An 18,927-nucleotide genomic window follows, 5' to 3' on the forward strand; every position below is an offset into this window, starting at 1 on the left:
GCAGAGGCGCGTCTCTGAAGCCCAATGGCTCCTCAAGTGGAGGCGCGCTTCCTTCCTCCACTCCACTGAGTCGAGGTGAAGGTTTGAGTGGAGGCCCGTTTATGAATACGGCCGTTAAAGTTCAACTCCCTCGGGCAATGCTCCATTGAGGCTACCAAGTTCCTGCCAGAGTATTCCTATATTGTTGTCCTCTTGTACAAGGCTCGCTGCTTCACCGCTTTCCAGGCCGAGTCCAGCGTGTCGGAAGCAATTGCAAATGGTATCTCTCTAACATCTTTCCAGGCATGACTCTGCATCTGGATTGCGGATAACAAGTCGATCTTCAACTCTCCGCCGACGTGCGGCTTGACGAGAAATTGCTCCTCTAAATGCTTTCGGTACCCCTGTTTAGAAGCATGGATGATACCCTGGTCCAGTGGTTGGAGCACCGCCATTTGCTTTGGGTGGCAGGAAACACAGCTCGATGTTCTTAAGCGATACGCTGCAGTGGTGAGCTGAACAGTTATCGAGAAGTAAGCAAACCTTGTGCCAGCTTGTTGTCTATTCATCGTCCCAGTCGCGGAGCCACTTATTGAACAATACGCTGGTCATCCACGCCTTGCCGTTAAATATGTTTGTCACGGGTAGGGGTGTGCACCCTCGCAAACAAATCGGCGACTTGAACTTGCCAATGACCAGCGGCCGCAGTTTAGATGATCCATCTATGTTGGTCGTCAAAAGGATTGTGACGCGAGCCTTGTTCAGCTTTCCGCCATGGCAGTTCTCATTTCGGAGTGTCAAGGTCCTGCCTAGAAGCAGCTGCCGAAATAAAGCAGTCTTGTCCGTGTTATAAATGTTGCATGGCTTGTATTTTTTCATGATTGCCGGCCAGTTGTCGCTTACCCACATCTTTACGCCTTCCGTATCGACGGCACACCTTTCGCCAGGCACAACTTTTTCTACAATCGAGTAGCGGTTCTTAAAGGGACCATGAAACGACTGTGAAATCGAATTTCATCCACCACACGTCATAAAGGTTTGAGACGAAAACCAAAACACAAAACTAGAGAGCCAAAAAAATTTATACCTTCTTTCCTTCGAAAGTTCTTTGCCTTTTCACTGCGATGCATCCGCAGTTCCAATGCACGTTGGCCAAATCCACGTCACCTATTGGATAAGAGCCTACCTCACCAGCACCGTGATTGTAAACAATAAATAACTGGTGAATGTTTCTTCAAAGTTTTGTTGAAGAATATTCTGATCCACATTTTGTTGAATAATTAGCGGTGTGACGGAAATTGCTGAATTTTATAATGTTCGGAACTGTGCACCACCTATCGTGCGGTAAATGAAGCAAAAGAAAGATAAGACTGCGCCTGCGCTCTTTCGCGGTTCCTGCTGTCTGCTGCAAAACATGGTGTCAGTGGTAATCGCTCACGTGGTCGGCGTGGTGGAAGCTCATTGTTCCGTGTGGAGCGCCATCCTTGATTGAATCTTCGTTGTGTCGCAATAACCCAGCCCAGGTGAAAATTCAAAGCGGGACCACTTGTAAATGGTGCCACTTGTAAGTGGCGCCAGTGTCATAAACCATTTGTAAATCCAACCAACCACAGATATCGAGTGGACATTCACCGAAGATCCGCGAATCTCCAGTGGACAGCCGTCGGATATACAAGTGGTAATCAGTCGGGCACCTCAATACTCACCCGTGCTCAGATTTTCCTTGTTCTGAATTATGTCAAGGAACAACCACGAGCCAATTGATATTGGCCAAATCATTATATTGCCCCTTCTGTCATACCCTTTACACATCAGTGCTTCTGGCGACCCGGCGCATCTTCGAGGTTTGTTGTTAAACCTTTACGCACCGAGAAACCTTGTTGCCGTGTCATATAGAAGCCGTCTTGCCATTGCCCTAAAAAAGAATTTAGAGAAGAAAAATCTGAATGTACAATGCACAAGCTCCACGTCCCTTTTTTTTTTTCATATGTCCATAACCGCCAAACTGACTTGCTTAACACAGCTGTCATATCAAGACTGGCACTTACCACCTTTTTGCATCGAGACGAAAGCAATCCATTCGTACTGGGGCTTGTTTTCAGTCCTTAGAGTGTTTGAAGGTCACCACAAAGACAAAACATACGACGAACGAAGCACGCGAGCCAGCGGACGCCGAAGGAGTCCGCAAAAGGCTCGAGCAATCGCAGTGATTCGGCAGTGAATGAGTATGTTCGGCAGTGAATATGAGTACAAACATTTTTCAAGATACTGGCATAATATTTATGCAAGACTCGTTTTAAAATGATCATCTCTAATATTTTACAATTTTGTACATTATATTGCCAACCATTTGGTCGTGTTCAATTCCTATTACTCGCCATTTACTCGGGGCAGTGCAGCTCGTACATAACCCGCTGTTATACCGTGCATTCCAGCGAAGTGATGCGCTCCGGCGAGAAAGCAAACGAGCGTTGGAGAAGAGAAAACTGCGCTACTTCCACGAGATGGCGCCACCACCATCGCTGCGCTTGTTCTTTATTACTGCTTTTGTGTTTTGTTTTTGCGCGCATTGTTAAGACCCAGAAGGTCGAAGGCTTTAATAAAATCAATGAACACTCCTACGACCCTTCTTTTTTTTTCTTAAAATGTTGTAATGTATATTCTTTCTGGGCTAAGAGGGCTAATTTCGTTGATTGCTTGTTTCTGAAACGAAACTGGGAAGATGAGAGTAAACTGTGCCTATTTGCGAATTGTTCTAGACAGGACGGTATTACTTTTTCGGAGCATATATATATAAAAAAAAAAAGAAAAATTGTAGTATTATAAGACCGCGCGCTGGCCAGCTAGTCTTCGGGGTGATGAGGTGCCGTTCACCTAAAGGCAGGTTCGCCGGGACATCGCTGGATGTGTGAGGTCCGACTCACCGGGCTGCGGTGTGGGTTCCGGGAAACGGCCGGTCATTTCGGAGCGGCTATTCCTCCGACGATATCAGATCCCGCAGGAGCAAGCCAAAAGACACGTTCGTTCTGGTTGTGGTCTGAGCTTGTCCTCGAGCGATCAGCCCGATCGCTCGCCTTTTATTGATTTTATAACAATGGGAACCGCTACCCAATCAGTGCACTCGCGTGATATGATCTGACATAACTTTCTCTTTTATGCATCGCTACAAAAATGTTTTATCTGCTATTAAAATGCCTGTGAGATGCACAAAAAAACAAGTCATAGCTACATAGGACGCAAACAACGGAGTTGAGTAATGACTGCAAGATACCACAAGTACCTTGTGTGGCTGATGAACAGTTCTTTCTTTCACAGCATTTTGCAATAAACTTATATTTCTAGTAAAGAAATGCTAGGCGTATATTCGCAGTAGCCGTTTAGCACGCTTGTAGGATGCCAGGATGTTCACAGAACTCAACCTGCTGCACTTCGAGAGTAATCGAGGTAACGTCAACCGAATACCAGTATTAGTCTTTCAGGTGCATGCACAGTTTCAAAGTGCTTTGGGTACCAGCTTATGTGTCACCCCCAGTAGAAGCTGCGCTCGCTCGTTTCCCCCAGCGCCCAACGCTTGTTTCCTTTTGTCAGGCTCCCGGGCCACGGATGTCTGCCCCAATGACAGCAAAGCACCTGCGACGTTTTCTAGTTGAGCGGGGCAAGAAGCGTAAACCAAGTGATGGGCACTGTCATCGCGGATAAAGCAGATTAACCGAGCCTAATTCACTCCTTGTGTTGGCTGCTTGGGAGAGGGGCCTGTACCGGAGAGGTGGCAAAAGGGTTGTAAGGGGGGAAAGGAGGACGAGAAAGGAGGAAACGGAGACAGTGGAAAGTGCAAAGTCCTTAGATGTTGCTGGATATTGATAAAAAAAGGGTTTATTTATTTTTACTGATTTAGTTCCACTGGAAAGAAAAGAAGTCATCCAGTCAAGAACGCACAGCTCAATACGGATACTTGATACTTTTTAGAAAAGTCGACTGTGAGGAACACAATCGAAAGCTTTGGCAAAATCTATGAAGTTGACGTTTTAGTGACCGTCGTTAGTGTTGGCATGAAGATCAGTAATGAATTCGAATAGTTACATAATGCATGAGTGATTTTTTCTAAAACCGTGTTGGTTAGGGGGCACAGAAGGATCTGCGTGCATATGATGTGTTTCATGAGTTTACATGACACACTGGTGATAGATATTGGCCTAGAAGAAGGATTTAACAATGGGCCGGCTTCAAAGATATGTTTTAATGAATAATGAAAGATTCGAGGCTTTGAATATAATGGCAGTACAGGTGATACCATTTTCCTTGTTACTTGAAGAAGTTTAGAAGAGATATCTGGTCTTCTCCAGGAAAGTTGTGCAGCCAAAGTTTTTTCTATTTTGAAATGCCTTGAGGCTAGAAGTGCAAAGTTTGAAAGAGCTTTGAGTTTTAAGCACCAAGCTTCTGTTGAACAAAAGAATGAAAAACTCATGTCACAAAGGTAATTGTAGTTGAAAACATTTGAGACTACTTCTTCGTACAAATTGCTATTGACAATACATGGCTGTGAAATTAACATTTATGCACAGATAACATCTTGAGCTTTAGACCAAGGCACAAAAAAGGCAACAAATGCAAAAGCAAAATGCCAAAAAGAATCGGGACCAAAGGCTATGTAGCGATACTTGCAGTCAAATACCTAACAAGCCCCAAAGAATGTAAATATACAAGTAAAATGATTTACAGGTCAACTGCGAAGAATGAACACTCTCTAGACTGAAAACGGTGGGAGAAGAAGCAGGTCAAGAGTTCGACTTTGCCAAAAATATGTATAACTATGACCACTCATAGTTGTTGCGAAGCTCGACAAAAATATTGTATTATTAACATCTAAGTACATACAAGGATGCAGAGACTGGCAAAGCTTATGCAGCCTCTTTTCAGGTTGCTTGTTGGCCACTTTCAATTGACTGGCATTTCCAAAGTCGGTCACGTCGTACATACGCGACATGATGTAGACGTGGCGGCCGTCCACACCTGTAGCGGACAGAATCTGCTCTGCCCTTACGTACACACCCCCCAGCTTGAAAGCAGCCGAGTCTCGTTTAGAGGGTGCCCTATATTCCAAGCTGTGAATATCATGACCGTCGACCCACACCCGGTCATGCTCGACAACTTGGTGGACCCAGTGAGATGTGGAATCTCTCACGAGCTGACACACATACTCGGTCACCTGCCTAGGTTTGCCAAGCAGTTGCAATCTGTTTCACATGTCTTTCTTCACTTGTAGGTAATCTTGAACTTGGTCAGAGGACATGTTCCTCAGCCGGAAGAAGTTGTTCCGAAGGAGACATCGCGAAAGGATCTGGAGTGGTACGCCGTTGAAAGACGACACAAGCTTCAAAATGTGACCCATGTTGGATTCGAGGCGAAAACACGACAATGCCCAGAGCGGACTGTGTAGTAAAATAGCTTTCGGGAGGTGCAGGAGTGTGTGGACATTTGACGTCATCCGTGGCTCACCATAGAGGTATTCCATCATGACCACGAACTCTATCATTTTTGTCGTGCCGATCTTCACATCGTCCAACATTACCTCAGTCTTGCATAAGAGGTACAGGGCCGTGACAGACAGCTCGAAATGCTGGTAGTATGTCTCGTGCAGTGCGTGTTTTAAACATGGCAAGCAGTAGTAAAAAACCCAACACTGCCATTTGGCGGCTTTCCAGTATCTCCTAAGCTTCAGTGCTCATGGAGGTCTGTTGATGCACTGTGGTGGTTTGAGGCCACATAGCCGCTTGTTGATTCGTCTGATCGCCAATGTAATACTCTTCCTTTACTCCTGCGAACCAGAGTTTGGCAAATTGGCGAGCAACCCCGAGTAACGCACAATGTATACACGAACTCATCTCTGTTACGTCACGGCGCGGTGGTGGCGCGTCGGTCGCACTTCCGGTCTGGGGCTGTGGGCAGAAGTCCCCATGCCAGACGTGTATTCCTGCGTTGTTTTGAAAGGAACCAGACAAAAACCTGCCTCTCGTCAAAACGCCGGGTCTGGGGCCGAACCAAAAGTGTCGAGAAAGGTTTGAAGGTCAGTTTTCATGCGCTCGGTTCGTCCGAGAACGCGGATATGTCCAGTGAAAAGGGAAAACCAGACGCCGTTGGACCACGATTGCTTGGGCGGGAAGCACTTTGGGTTGAATTCACGGATACTGGTCATCAGATTTATTTGTTTTGTTCCAAAATGAACTCCGGAAAACCGTCAAGTTGTATGGACCACCTGCGGACTACGTTCAGTGCGTCTTCAAGTTCAAACGGTCGCCTAATCGTTCGAACTGTCGTCTGCTCTTTCAAACGTTCCTGCTTGTCGTCTGCTCTTTTAGAGGACACCGGCCCGTGGACCAAACGCGAGCCCGGTACTTGCAAGCGATAAGAATTAAGTGCAGGCCTTAAAATACTTAAGTTTGAAGGTTGGTAAGCAGGCTCGACGTAAACAGTAGATACAAGGAGATATTGATCATTGTTACCAGTGGCCATCACCGACTTGTTATGCCTGATTCACTTGGTTAGATTCTGCTTGCGATTTTCAGTATCGACGTCGACCATCTCAGCTACGGTTCACGCTTTTGCAGTTCGAGCGACGTCGCTACTGAAAATTGCGAGCGAAATCTCATCATGCGAATCAGGCTTTAGCGTACGTTCTGCGGGGTCCACGCGGAATGAATCGCCGCATGTCAGATGATTCACGCGAAGTTTTGCGGTGTAACGAGCCTCGTTAATTTCGCTGACGCTGCTCAAGTAGTCAGACATCGTTAGGAGGACGTGGAATCAACAGTTCCAACGCGAAAAAGAGCGCGGGGACTCGCACCGGCGCCGACAACATCGCATTTCAATGGTTTGTTTATGGGCGACGGCGAGCTTTTTGCCCACACCCCCATCGCGCATGCGCGGCGCCGGTGGCCTCCGCTAGGGGCGCTCCGGACGCTCCGGTTTGTTTGTAAACATGAGTTGGTGTATATAGTCGGGGTTAAAACTCCCAATGATGTCAAACCCTGGCACATTGAGCAGTGGCGAGGGCCCTTTCATCCCACTGACGATGCGCTGCGTTGCTGCTGCTGTCGACATGTCCTGAATCATCCCACGCTCGCTGCGGTCTTGCCTTACTCTCCGCTTATGGTATACTTAACGCACCCTGTAAGAACGGGCGAATAAAGTCATTAGTCATTTACTAATACAACTTTAAGGTTTTGTTATTTTACCATTGATGTTGACTCCAGGGTGAAGGCACCATGAGCAGCCGAAATACCCGTTAAATTGAATGACGTTCTGCATTGCAGCCCTTGCAGGATCGTCTGCTACAGAGCTGATGCAGTACACCTGAAACAAAAAGATGTTTGTCAAAACTTTAAATTTTTAAACACAATGAGTAGCAATTATTAACTTAAACTATATCTGAAGGGAAATCTGGGAGGGCCATCTACGGCACCCAACTACGTTTTAATACAGAATGTATTATATACTTTGGGTGTGATATCATGCAGCGACAGTATACGGCACAAACATTGCGAGACCACTACCACTTGACCAGTCCGCCAACTCCGTCGCATGCATTTTCTTATGTCCAGATGCAGAAAAGAACCACTGGGCTTGTGGGCAATCATTCTGTGCAAACTGGTGAAGCTGGTAGCATTTCTTAAAATGACTGGCGGCTCCCTCACTTACGTACGTCACGTGCGAGTATGTCGCAACATTGTCTTCAACCCACTCTAACGTTTTCTAGAGCCAAGCACGTGAGAGCGATGTCGTCACGCAGGCCCTCACTGATGATAGCAACGCCGTTTGTAGATTTTCTTGACACTGCACATGTAATTGTCGTAGCTTTTGTTTCTTCAGTGGTAAGCTTTAACTTTGTCAGGAAGCACAATGGTCCAGTTTTCAGCAAAGTCAAAATGAAAGACAATGCTCTCGCATTGCATGCAGCTGCTTTTCATCGTAGATCGCTTTATCTTGTGTGTGTCGGATATGGTCGTGAAATATCCAACTTTCAACTGTTACTTGAACGACTTTTAAGAAAGTCTCAAAATCCAATGTTTCTTCTTTTTTTTTTTTGTTTCACAAGGTTGCCGGACTCCCATGTTGTAAGCGCAATCTCTTCATCCTCTGGGGTATGAAGTTCCTCGAGTGTAAGAGACTGGCCTATTGGGCAGTAATCACAGTCCCCTTAAAGACACAGACTTGTGAGTGGATCGCACAGAAATGCTGAGTTCATTTCACTAGTGTTGACTGTAACATTTTGTACAGCAGCAATTCAAAGGTAATAATTGGCGCAGTGCACACAAATGCACACTTCTTGGTGTGGAATACATTTGACCCATCTAGGCCACAAGGAATAAAATTTGGTTTGCCCAACGCCGGAATTGGGATGCTTGTCTTTTTATACACGGAAGGCCTCTCGAATTTAGCGTGTCAGGAAGCGCTTTGGCACAAACGTTTTCTCCCCGTCGAGCATGACAGAGATTACGTCTTCTGGTTGGGACCTTGGTGCGAACATTGCAACTCGTCTTTCGTAACATACTCTAGGGCAGCAGACAGTTTCTCAGGGCTCGCCTTGCACCTCGTGTAAGGATCCAGCTCATACCACATGCCATGCTTTTCCTTATCTAAAACACAAACACTGTCGCCATGTTAACCTTTCTTAGGTTAACATGGCGACAGTGTTTACGCTCTATTGTATTTAGGCGGAGCTCGAGTATTTGGAGGTTCTGCTTTCTGCCTGATATTATCGCCCGCAAAGCCAGTGAGTGGGGTGGCGACAGGCACGACTGCTCAGTAAACAGGCATTGGCAGCCATATTTTGCTGGTTGAAGCGAACCCCCTCATCCTTGACAGCGAGCGGGGAAATGTGAAAAAGACTGTATCGGCCATTTTGCCAGAACTAGCGACGAGCGTCGCCTGCTACTTCCGTCAACTATTGCGCCATAATCGTGACCTTTGCGAGGAAATGACTGTTGCTAGCCACAGAACACAATCACGCAGGAAGGGAATGCTTGAATATGTTTTTATTCTAGATGTAAGTCGGGGATATATATAAGAGAGATAGATGTAGTTAGAGGGTAACAGGGCCATATATGTAGAGTGTTTGGTCAATGGGAGGTGCAGGCAGAGTCGGGGCGTGCGGCAGAGTCAGAAAGAGGGCTTGGCATGCTCTCTTGACCAACCAGAAGCCGAAAAGAATCCCCTAGCGGTGGTAGCGGCAAACAGTTCTGCTCAAAAGTCTATGTTCGTATATGGTCTTAATAAGCGCGTAAGAGTGAAGTGTAGTAACTCTTTGTGGTTGAAAATAGGGTACACGTGTTGTTTTGATCATGATCATGCAGAAAGATGTAAGAAACGAAGGCGCCACGCAAATCTGTTTTGCGCAGACAGAGTGTGACCGTTCGGACAGCAGATTCCCGGCCCTGGGCGCTTGGCCTACGAATCATGTCGATTGTTCCGCTAGTCTCACTCTTCCACCATCATTTTGGATTAACGTGATTGAAACGTCACGTGTACCATATTTTCAGCCATTGAGAGTTACTCCAATGCAGTTATCAGGTTTGTTTCTCGCGACCACCGCCAGGGTATTATTTCCGGCTTCTGGTTGGTCACATTCAACTTTCTGAAGACGCCCTGGAACACGCCCAGCCCGCTTTCGGCCAATGGCGCCTCCTCATTTGTCTCCTATATTTCCCAACGAATGGCCAAACTCTCTACATTTACGGCTCTGGAGGGTAAGAGAGAGGAGCATATGGTGCCGTAGGAAAATAAATTAAACAAAGTTCCCAGTGGCCTATGGCTGCAGGATCTTTTCTCGGATCACTAGTTCGTAATATGATAGCTCTTTGTACACAGTAGTTTCTCCTCAATTTTAGTTTGTGAACGATTTCTATAGTTATCAATGGCCTCATCTGAATAAAAATATATAAAAGATGTGCGTTAGTTTCATGAAACTGGAACTCAGAGTTACTTCTTGTATAGGGCACTGCTAAGTGTAGGCTTTGAAAAAGGACCCTACTTTAGGAAGTTGTTTCTTCTTTCTCAATAAAATAATGCAACATGTTTTCATTAAAAATAAATGCCAAAATAAAGTACAAGGTACTCAAAAAAAAAAAAAAAATCTAAGGTGGTGTTTTGTTTTTATTGGCATTGGAAGTTTTCGTTGTTTGATTTTTTTCCCATGTTTGCAAAAATATATCACGACTATCGTATCACTTAGATACCTTACTTATTTTTTAAATAATAGCCATATATAAGTAGAATATTATCTGCAAATTATATGATAATGTTTAAATTATTTCATTAATACAAAAGCCTCCAAATTTTGCCATTTGTTGTTTGAGCGGGCATGTTTGGCAATTTGTAGAAAAATAAATAAAATTTAAATAAATATTTTTTTTTATATTACAAGCAAGCTGTACCCATAGTTTGCGTTTAAAAAGTATTAGAATTCTCCTAATGTTACCGTTGTACAGGGTGAAACAAGGAGACGGCAGGCTCTTTAAATCGACCGGAAAATCTACGACTTTGTGCAGCGTTGCCCACAGATGGTCCATTTTTTTGGTAAAATTTGCAAAGAGCGAACTTACCTGAGGAAAAAGTAAAAAAAGAAAAAGGCTTAGCTCCTATGGAAACGCAGCGACGCCACCGGTCTTCAAACAACACGGCGCCGTTTCGCACGGGACACTAGAGATGGCGCAACACTGATCTCTATGACAATTGCTGGATCGCGTCTGCCCGCTCCGCGAATGCGGTCACTGGCGGCCATCTTTAGGTAGAGTTATATCACCTCTAGCCAGTGTAAGCTGCTGCAGCCGCTATCATCCATCCATGGCAGATAGCGTTTTGGCAGGTAGGTTGGCAGGCTGCGGTCAAAATAGCGTGGGTGATATTGCGTGCTTAATTAAAATTATTTGACGAAACATGTTTTTAAAACCCGGCGTGAACAGTAGTCCGGTTTTTGAGGACTGGGTAAAAGTTTCACAAAATCGCAGCACCGGGAGAAAAGGAGCACATCACGTATCAAAAGTCGCATCGAAAGAAGCATCGAAAGCAGACGACGGTACGGAGTCTGCTTTTGATGCGAGCTGCGCTGCTTTCCCCCGGTGTTGCGCTTTCGTAGAACTTTTGCCGGGTCCTCAAAGATGAGGCTACCGTTCACACCGAGTTTCAAGTATCTGCTTCGTCGAACAACTTCAATCAAGCACGAAATGTCACCCACGGTACAGTGTACTAGATCTACGGCTATTTTATGGCAGCCTGCCGCCATTGCGCTGTCCGCCATATTACTATGATGGCTAGAGATGATATAACTCTACCTAAAGATGGCCGCCAGTGACCGCATTCCGGTTCATAGGAGGAGCTGGTCAAACGCGATCCAGCAAATAGACATAGAGATCAGTGTGGCGCAACGAACGAACATACGGCGCAGAGAGCCAAAGCAGACGATCTTTTCGACTCAAAAGCGGCGCGCGTTCCGCAGGCGGCGACAGTCGCAGAAACCAAAAAGACAGGCGCGGTAACAGCAAGGAACTGCAGTCCCTTGTCTGCAAAAGGGCCGGCTCTCGGCGTCGTCTGCTCGTTCGTTGGCGGCAGTTGGCGTCGCGACCGCTTGCGCCATCTCTTGTCTCGCGTGCGAAGCGGCGCCGCGTTGTTTGAAGACCGGGTGCGTCGCTGAGTTTCCATAGGAGCTAAGCCTTTTTCTTTCTTTACTTTTTCCTCAGGTAAATTCGCTCTTCGCAAATTTTACAAAAAAAAAAAAAAAAAAAAAAAAGCACCATCTGTGGGCAACGCTGCAGAAAGTCGTAGCGCGATAGGTTAAGAAACCGAATTTTCCGGTCGATTTAAAGAGCCTGCCGTCTCCTTGTTTCACCCTGTACTTATTAACCCTCAAACGTGCCCCCTCCATCAGTGCGTTTAATGCAACTGTCCACCCTTCATGCGTTACGATTTTTCCTGTCCCCAAATATTTTTTTTTCTGATCAAAACTAAGTTTGGATCTGTTTATACCAGACACTAGAAAATAGGATATAAAAACATTGGTTGATTTAAAACTGTCGACCAGCTACCCTTTGGTCGATCTTATCTGAAATCACCCAGCAGAGTGTCGAAAGTCATGTCTAAACTCAAAATGTAACTTTGTTCAGACATTCCACCTCCCGTGTGTAACTGAACACTTTGTTAATAGGAAAGCGTTTTATAATGCAATGTGTGCACCGCACGGCAAGCTTTTGCCCTAACGCGGGCGGGCGGCAACATTTCCAAACAAAAAAGTAGGTAGAACAAGCAAAGTTGGCTATAAGAACACTAGCAAACGAGGTTGCCATGAAAATATTCAGAACTTGCTTCACGAGTCTGAAGGACAAAGAGCAAAATCCCGCTCACCGCTGCTGCCACGGAACGGTGTTGCTGGTCGACCCCAGCATGTTGCGGTTTCCCCAGGCTTTTCTTGGACGCATTGATTGAAACAAGATGTTGGCAAACTTGATGAAAATGTCCCATTTTCACATCCTCCTACTCGCATCACACACATGATCTCCCAGGAAAAACAAACACCTATTGGTGTCACTAGCGATGGGGTGTTCTAACCTTCAAACCGAAACTATAAGTAAAATTAAAAAAAAGAAATGCAAAAAAAGCCATTAGATAAATAAGAGTATTTTATACCGTATTTACTCGCAGAATGAACACACTTTTTTCCCAAAAAATCGAAGTAACTTCTTATTTTGAACATGATTGTAAACCTGAGACTGGGGCGGAAAAGAGGTAGTAAAAGAGGAGGCAGGCTCTCCGCTTATCTTTCTTATCTCCTTGCGCGCGGCGCGCGACCCCCCCGTAACCAAACTGCGCTGTGCAAAAAAGAAGAGAAAGCACCTCTTTTTCTTTTTTTCTCAGATCCTCGTTTTTTTTTTCTTTTTGCCGCCTTTCGCAAGCTGTTTTGTTCGCTGAGAGCGCTTCTCCGCTTCTCTTTCTTACATTCTTGCGCGCGGCGGCGCGCGGCGGCGCGCGAGCCCAAAATCCAGACTGCGCTGTGCAAAAAAAAAAAAAAAAAATTTTTTTTGCTTTTGTTGGATTTTAGCGAATTATTTTAACGTCTTTTGCAAGGCATTTTGTTCGCCCACGCTGCCCATGCATTCGCGACCTCCCTGCACTAGGATAGGAAAGTGGGGGGGGGGTAAAAATTTTGACATCGGAACTGGAAATGCGTTTATTACGCGAGTGAAAAAAAAAAAAAAGTCAAAATTTTGAGAGCCGACTTGGGGGGTGCGTTCATTACGTGAGTGCGTTCATTGTGCGAGTAAATACGGTATACACATAAAAAAATGCAGAGAGAGGGCAAAAAAAAAATGAATAGGAATAGTATGAGTTGCATCACATGGTAATGAGGTGGCCAGTGAGCCGAGTCTTTTGTTGGCGTTCCCCGCGCCCTTGAAAAAAACAAAACACTCCAGGGTCAACTTCACTGTACCTGCCCGCTTTCCCCCTCAAAGAGAAAAAGAAACGTTTAATGAGCAACTCTCGCAGTTGCTCATTAAACATTCTCGTTTTGATGAGTTGAATAGAATCAACGTGTACACATCCTAGGCATAAAAAATGTTGAATAAATAAATGGGCTGACTGGCAACTTACCATCCCTTGTAGCTCCGGTAGTCGCAATCCTGATATTTCGGCGGTGACACTGCCAGGTGGCAGCCGTCCAAGGCTCCGGTGGCGCTTGGGAAGCCACACACCGTCTCGAACTCCAAAATGGGGTTGTGGAGTTCGCTTTGCCGCACCATCGTCACTGTTGACTTCTCCAGCTTGGCCACGATCCTACCGCAGAACTTGCGGTACACAATATTGACGGTTGAGCGACCTACGCTAATGAAATGGCCTATCTTCTTTGTCCTCGGTTGTTGAGCATAGTTTGTACAAGGCAATTGCCACACGTCTCTCAACACTGATGGGGGTCTGCATGTTGGTTGTTGTTCCTTCCATCGTTGGGCGGCACACGTCGACCAGGTAGTGAAAGGTGCGTCGCATAACCCGGAAGCACGCTTTGAAGTTCTGGATGCCAAGGTGCAGCAAGGTTGTCTGAAACCAGCTCTTGCCCCTCTGGTTGGACCAGAGCCTGTGTTCGATCCGCTTTACGCTTTGCGCGTCAAAAGTGGCAATCGTGAAAGAGTTGGCAAAGGGTGCCGTCTTCTCAACTTCTCTCTCGCTTCTCGAAGAGTGAAACCTATCTCTAGTGCCGGGTACCGGCTGAAACGTGCCTGCATGAGGCGCATTGCCTCGGCGCAATGAAAATCCATCCTAGATTGTTTGCGTTTTTTTTTTGTCCAATATATGCGTGAATAAATTGAAACTCTTGCAAAAGCACAGGGAATGAGGCAAAAAGAGGAAGAAAATCAGTAGAGTAAGAATAAGGAAAAACAACGAGCGGCGGAAATATGGTTGCCAGACAGACATAAAGATTTCTGCCAATGTGCTCACACATAAAATACTGGTATAAAATATCTCGGTTGCCTTTACATTCACTTTAAGCCTGTTCCTACTATTAATATAGTCAACTGACAATGGCTTAAAAAGCAAAAAAAAAAAAAAATTGCTGTAATATTTTTTGTTAGTTTCGGTTTCGTCTATTGGTTGTCAGCACCAAAGCAATAAACATCACTCGAGCATGCCTTTTACGTGTCGTGTAGCTACTTCCCCTTTAATAGAAGATCCTTCATAGAAAAGCCCATTTAGTGAAGAGGACCTTTATAATGCTGTGTGACACGGGTATAAGCCTATGTGTTTTATTTTTCTCCCTTTAGGTGTTATCTTTTGTATTTTCTTCTGTACACATTACTCATGCTTGAAATTGGGATAGCTAGTACATATTACTCATGCTTGAAATTGGGATAGCTAACTGGCAGGTGTAAGTGAGCCACTGGCAGTGAAAATATTGCATTTGTCTGTTTACCAGAACTATAAAAGCTGGACTGCATGCACTAGGTATCGAGCACTGTTTAAAAGACAGTCTGTTCCATGTGTAGTGCCAGCAAAATGAAGAAAGCCAACTGTATAACAACAATTCCATGCATGTTTCGATACCCAGATGCCAGGAAAGTATATCACGATTCGGATTGGAAGACTTCCAATTACCTACTTTAGACCACAGCTGGGGTTCTTTAAAAGCCCATCGAGGTCTCAGTACTTGAAAGTTCATATTTTGACACTGCAACCGGAAAAAGAATTGGAAGCCGACCTATATTTGAAAACTGCACCATCCTGGCAGGCGTGAGCCACTCGTGGTTGTTACATTTGATCAGAAGGTGGCCAAAAGTTTGAGAGATGCGCCGCAGCAGTTGGGAAGTCACGCTGGACATTGCTGATGCATATCTTCCGAAGACTCGCTCAGGGTCGTACCATCAGTTTGGGTAGACGATCCTCCGAAGTGTCAAGCACAGTGCTTCGCGGCCGGCACGACTACGTCCTGACTGCTGGTCACGAACTCCGGCATCAGGAGATTGTGCACGAGATCATCAAGATCTCCTTCCTCGAACCGAAACTTGTTTGAAAACTCCACTGCTCAGGTTTGCTATATCAAGCAGTCCATGACGCGAACGACACCTGAAGAGCAATTTTTCAGTTGCGTGACGCATTTGATCTTCTTGATCATCGAGCGATAATTGATTTCTCGCAAGGCATCGCTCGGCATGGCACGTCACAAGATCATAGATTTCTTTTCATGAAAGACCACCTAAAACATGGCTGTTCAACAAGACGCTAGACGGGGGCATTGTGAGGTTCTCGCTGCTCGTCTTGCTTCTGTTTCTCTCGTGGTGACTGCGGGCGCGGCTTGGCTTGGCCACTTCAAATCAAATCAAAGTTTATTCAGACAACCGTGCGGAATACAGTGTTCTGGGGGGCCGCCAAAAAAGGCATCGGCATGCCTGACAAGGCGACAGCCCCCCCTCCCCGGCCAGACCATCCAGCATACCAGACAAAATAAAAGTCTCACAGGGGATGAAAACTACTTGATCATGACAGATCAAACATAAAACCCAATAAACAGCAAAGAAACACTCTATGCCAGCGGCGTAGACTTTCTATTTTCCCGGGGAGGGAAGGGGGGGCGGGGCGGCTGGCGCAGCTTTTTTTTACACCGGCAATTATCAGTAGTTTATTTTAGGGGGTACATTTTACAGCGTACATATATCGCCATGTGTCCGTCGCTCTGTGTCAATAGTGAGTTTTTGTAGATAGTTTTCGCCGTCACGCAATGCCTTCCTCAACCCGTTACGATACCCGGAACTCTACAGCTGAGGCCGTCGGCATGCAGGCGCTGTAGTGGCTTTCTCGTTGCGGAGGGCTTAGCGGAGGGGAAAACGCAGTCTACGAAAACTCCTATTGTCAATCACCGTGCAAGCGTAGCCGTGTGTTCATCGCCGGTACCATGGCGCATGCGCCGGCGAGCACAAAGCTGGAAAACAAAATGCTTGTGCCAGCTGCGAAGTTGCAAGGGGTAGAACCCACACTACCCTGTGCTTGTGAAGCAGTAATCCACTCGGCTCGGGTCTTTTTTTTTTATTACATGGAAATAAAGCCTGCGGCTGCAGAATATCAGGTTGAATGCTCATTAACAAGACAACGCACAAAGCGCTGTTCAAACGAATAGAGGCTCAACCAAGCAAACACTTTGGTCAAACAGGTATGTATTAAGGGAGTTTTACAGATGCGGCAATTACACAGGTTATCCTGCAGCATGAAATGCGATTTTTCTGACAGGTGTTTGTTTGATTACGTCGTTCGCCACAAGATCTAAGTCTACTTGGAGAGCAAGCTCGTTACATGGTACATAAACAGCGTCTCAATAAGGATCATGGCCCGGGGGGGCACGAGCCCCGATGCTTTCCCATAGTCTACGCCTATGCCCTATACAAAGACAAAAAGAACCAAGGAACTAAAATCAGATTGTCCCTTACAATAAAAAAAGTGATGCACATCAATTTTTATGTTTGCACAAACACGGTAAGCAAAGGGGCCACACAACATAGTACAGCCAGGCAGCCATCTCTACAAAAGAATTTCTATAAACCTACAAAGAATCACTACACAAAAAATACAAAAAAAAAAAAAAAACACATGTTACTTTTGAAAGGACAATAAATGAACATTTATATTTTTCTTTAAAGCTTGTATAGACACAGCTCTTTGAATAATGGTCACGAGATCAGGGTGTTCATTTAGAAGTACAGGTATTTGATCATCTAATTTTTGCATGTCATAGTTTGTGCATATTTTTTGCTTTCTGTAGCTTGTGTGCCGAAAATTGTATGGATGATTTTTCCGACGATACATACTGAAAAAGGCAGTTGGTTCTAATTTCACCTGATTATAGATCAATAAAGATAACTTCTTATTTACAACATTTTGCATAGTTAATATTTTGTGCTTTCTAAAGAGCAAAGCAGGGTGACTCCGGTACGGGGCACACGGTTGAAGCAGAGAAAGGTGTCTGAACGACGCGCGCCGAGGCGGAAAATTTTTGCTCGGGCTTTGTGAAACTCCCGGCAGGTGGCATGCTGGTGTCCGAGGTGGCCGTTTAGGACCATTGTTGCCGCGGTCATTGCGGTGGCAACGACGGCGATAAATATTGCGCCACGTATGTAAACGACCTATATCTTTTTTTTTTTTTTTGCTGAAGGAGATTTGAGGCTTTTTTTAGCCACTGCGACATGGGCATGACTGTCTCTTTGCGGAATGTACGCCTGGGCATTGCGCCTGGGCCTGGGTTCACGGTGCTGGGGTCAGCCCATCCAGGGTACGATTAAAGTATGTATTATTATTGTTGTTCGATAAAACACAGCTTCTGAATGAATGATTCGCGTCGATGTGTGTAATTTTTATCTGTTGTATTGACAGGCAAAATTGTTTTGTTTTAAATGCTTACGATTAAAAGTTGTTTTATTTTTGGTTCTGATAGAAAGAGAACGTTCCCGTTTTTTCGGTGGGCGTGATATTTTGTATGTCAACCGTTTGGTTCTGGTAATGAGAAAACGAAGTATCCTTTTTCTCTTTCTTGCTTTATTTTTATGTGTATTTTCTAAGTGAGTGAACTTGTCATTGATGTATTGTTGTTGTTTTGTTTTTTAACGGAAATGGCAGCGTTGGTGTAGATAACTATTCGCGGCTGCTGGGCCACTTCGTACAAGCTTTGACGGACCCGACTTTCTGTATTGTTAAAAAAGAATAAAAGTTATTATTAAAACAAAAGTCTAGCACAGGCGAGTGCATTGAAATCAGTCCTGTGCAATACTATGTTTCACATGTCACATGCACAAAATTTAAGCCCAGTGAAGTAGAGGGTTCACGGCAGTAGAACCGCACTGCAGACTCTCGTGCTGCGAAAACAGTTAGAGTATTTTGTCTCAAACTTCGTAGCGCACTAAATCTATGCACAGTATACCCCTCCACTGTTAGAGCCAGCTAGTGGACATTTGTTTAGTATGTGAGCTAGAACCCAAACATTGCAGTCAGTCAGTGAACATTTTTTTCCTTCTCAAGTTTTGTGAGTTCTTTTGTGGGAGTACTGATAGGAGTATTGCCTGTCCAGAGATGTTGATTCATATTTTTTTTCTTGAGCAACGACAACAAAATAGTGTTTTTGACAATTTATTTCACAAGCGAATTTATCATAGGAAGCAAGTATCACAAAAAACAGCTTGGACTTTACACGGCTTTGCAATCTTCCGCAGCTGCTGCGTTTTGTTCTTCATTTCAGATTTTTTTTTGTTTACAAAGCTGCCGCATCCTCATGGCGATGTAGTGATGCAGCAACTGGGCCATGATGTCCTCTTTGTGGTCAACACATGGAAATGCGAATCTGTAGTTTTCCAAGAGATTTTCAATAGTCAGTTCATAGGCATTCCTGCAAGTGGCATGCTTTTCAAATTCTATTTCTGCTGCTTTCAG

The 18,927-nt window shown here is 45.1% G+C and overlaps 1 pseudogene; it reads right to left on the minus strand.

Annotated features, from left to right (window-relative positions):
* Positions 1 to 4,036: 4,036 nt before the first annotated feature.
* On the minus strand, positions 4,037 to 13,766 carry LOC121046152 (annotated as a pseudogene).
* Positions 13,767 to 18,927: the final 5,161 nt, after the last annotated feature.

This window comes from Ixodes scapularis, unplaced genomic scaffold, assembly GCF_016920785.2.
Source record: "Ixodes scapularis isolate PalLabHiFi unplaced genomic scaffold, ASM1692078v2 PGA_scaffold1__304_contigs__length_218370807, whole genome shotgun sequence".
Classification (NCBI taxonomy): domain Eukaryota; kingdom Metazoa; phylum Arthropoda; class Arachnida; order Ixodida; family Ixodidae; genus Ixodes; species Ixodes scapularis.